This window comes from Cervus canadensis, chromosome 13 (genome assembly GCF_019320065.1).
Source record: "Cervus canadensis isolate Bull #8, Minnesota chromosome 13, ASM1932006v1, whole genome shotgun sequence".
Lineage (NCBI taxonomy): Eukaryota > Metazoa > Chordata > Mammalia > Artiodactyla > Cervidae > Cervus > Cervus canadensis.
In genome coordinates, this window is record NC_057398.1 from 3,324,737 (window position 1) to 3,328,032 (window position 3,296).

The following is a 3,296-nucleotide window of genomic DNA, read 5'->3' on the forward strand; positions in this document are numbered from 1 at the left end:
TGACACCACCCTTATGGCAGAAAGTGAAGAAGAGCTAAAGAGCCTCTTGATGAAAGTGAAAGAGGAGAGTGAAAAAGCTGTCATAAAACTCAACATTCAGAAAACTAGATCATGGCATCTGGTCCCATCACTTCATGGCAAATAGATGGGGAAACAATCGAAACAGTGCAGACTTTATTTTGGGGGCTCCAAAAGCACTGCAGATGGTGACTGCAGCCATGAAATTAAAAGATACTTGGTCCTTGGAAGAAAAGTTATGACCAACCTAGACAGCATATTAAAAAGCAGGGACATCACTTTGCCAACAAAGGTCCGTCTAGTCAAGGCTATGGTTTTTCCAGTAGTCATGTGTGGATGTGAGAGTTGGACTATTAAAGAAAGATGAGTGCCAAAGAATTGATTCTTTTGAACTGTGGTGTTGGAGAAGACCCTTGAGAGTCCCTTGGACTGCAAGGAAATTAAACAAGTCAATGCTAAAGAAAATCAATCCTGAATATTCATTAGAAAGACTGATGCTGAAGCTGAAACTCCAATACTCTGGCCACCTGATGAGAAGAACTGACTCATTGGAAGAGACCCTGATGCTGGGAAAGATTGAAAGCGGGAGGAGAAGGGGATGACAGAGCATGAGATGGTTGGATGGCATCACCTACTAAATGGACATGAGTTTGAGCAAGTGCTGGGATTTGGTGATGGACAGGGAAGCCTGGCGTGCTGCAGTCCATGGAGTCGCAAGGGGTCGGGCACGACTGACCAACTGAATTGAACTGATTTTATAATGGAATATAGCCAACCAACAATGTTGTGATAGTTTCAGGTGGATAGCAAAGGGGCTAAACCCTGTACATACATGTATCCGTTCTCCCCCAAACTCCTCTCCCATCCAGGCTACCACACAACATGGAGCAAATTTCCCTGTGCTATGGACAGGGACCTTGCTGCTTACCCATTTAAAATATTGCAGTATGTACATGTATATCCCAAACTCCCTATCTAAAATTTTCCGTGTGATTATCCTCAAAATATTAGCTTTGTTTTAAAAAGGGGACTTAACTCAGTTAAAAAGTTAAGTAATCTCTTGAAAAAAGTGAAACTGTTAGTTGCTCAGTCACGTCCGACTCTTTGTGACTCCATGGAATGTAGTTTTCCAGGCTCCTCTGTCCATGGAATTCTCCAGGCAAGAGTGCTGGAGTGGGTAGCCATTCCCTTCTCCAGGGGATCTTCTCAACCCAGGGATCGAATTCAGGTCTTCCATACTGTGGACAGGTTCTTTATCATCTGAGCCAACAGGGGAGCCCAAGTGCCCCTTTAGTGTGATCGAAACAACCCCCTCCTCTTACGACACAGTTCAGAAGCCCCCGCCCCAGGCCCCTGGTCCCACCCATTCTGCACTGCCCACCTCCCCTGGGCTTGACCTTCCCATTTGTTTTGCAGTTTAGATTGTCAACTCCAGCCCAGTGTGGTTTCGTCTCTACAGAAGATCCTGTGAATACACTTTCCAGCTTTCCCACGGGTAGGCCTATAGTGTTTTTTCCCTATAGTTATTTTTTTCCCTCCCAGAGCCCTGGCTGAGAGGAGATTTTTCTCTGCTTAGGGGTGGGATTTTCTATCCTCCTCATTACTAGGAAAGTGGCCCTTCGAGAGTCAGGAGAAGACAAGACCGAATCAGTCTAACTCCCTACTTGGAGTACGCTCAAAGCCCTTTTCTGTGTGAGTGGACACCTCTCCCAATATTCCACTTTGCATCTTTTGTTAAGAAGGGTCGTGCAACCTCCCATGGGTATTTTTGGTCCTGGAAAAGACTCCTCTATTAATTAAATAAACAGAAGGCAAACTTCTGTCATAAAATTTGAAATTATGTGTGAAATATTAAAGGAAAATGATTACAATTTGCTGCAATTGATATGTTCACTGCAAATTATGGATATTTTGAAATTGCCTGACAATATTATTGTGCTAGCAGCAACTAAGAATGGATTTTCCTCTGTTCTGAATGAAGATCCAGCTATCAAAAATTGTCATTACTGTACAGACTTCCTTGGTGGTCCAGTGGTTAAGGTTTAGCCTTCCAATGCAGGGGGTGTGAGTTCGACTCCCAGTCAGAAAGCTAGGATCCCATGTGCCTCATAGCCAAAAACTCAAAACATTAAACAGAAGCTATATTGTACGAGATTGGTGCAAAAGTAATTGCGGTTTTGCATTGTTGAACTTTGCCATTTGATATTGGAATACTTTCTTAAATAAGTGTGGTTATAGTTCATTTCAATGCACACATCTCACTTTGTTTTTGTTTGTTTGTTTGTTTTTTGCCAATGACCTTTTACTTGTTGCTTATTTTGTATTTATTTTAGACTATAAAAATGATGTTAGACAAAAAGCAAAGTCAAGCGATTTTCTTATTCAAGTTCAAAATGGTTCATAAAGCAGCACAGACAACTCGCATCATCAGCAACATGTTTGGCCCAGGAACTGCTAAAGAACATACAGTGCAGTGGTGGCTCAAGGAGTTTTGCAAAAGAGATGAGAGCCTTGAAGATGAGGAGCTTAGCAACTGGCCATTGGAAGTTGACAATGACCAATGAAGAGGATCATCGAAGCTGATCTTCTTACAACCATACGAGATGTTGCCCAAGAATTCAACGTAGACCATTCTACGGTCATTCAGCATTTGGAGCAAATCGGAAAGGTGCAAAAGCTCGTTAAGTGGGTGTCTCAAGAGCTGACCACAAATCAGAAAAATTGTCATTTTGAAGAGTCATCTTCTCTTATTCCACACAAGAATGAGCCATTTCTTGATCGGATTGCGATGTGAGACAAAAAGTGGGATTTTATATGAGATCATGGTCACTCTTTGGTGGTCTGCCGCCAGTCTGATGCACCACAGCTTTCTGAATCCTGGGAAAACCATTAGAGCTAAGGAGGATGCTCACCAAACACATGAAATGCACCGAAAACTGCAACGCCTGCAGCCAGCATTGGTAAACAGAAAGGGTCCAGTTCTTCTCCTCAACAATGCCCAACTGCACATCACACAACCAATGCTTCAGAAGTTGAACAAATTGGACTAAGATGTTTTGCCTCATTCACCATATTTACCTGACCTTTTGCCAACTGACTACAAGTTCTTCAAATATCTCAAAAACTTTTTGCAGGGAAAATGGCTTCCACAACCAGCTGGAGGCAGAAAATGCTTTCCAAGAGGCTGTTGAATCCCAAAGCATGGATTTTTATGCTGAAGGAATAAACAATCTTATTTCTAATTGGCAAAAATGTGTTGATTGTATTAATGTGTTGAT

General features: G+C 42.3%; 1 pseudogene; it reads left to right on the plus strand.

Annotated features, from left to right (window-relative positions):
- The first annotated feature begins 2,357 nt into the window (after positions 1-2,357).
- The window catches only part of LOC122452304, a 997-nt pseudogene continuing 58 nt past the window's right edge, over positions 2,358-3,296 (plus strand).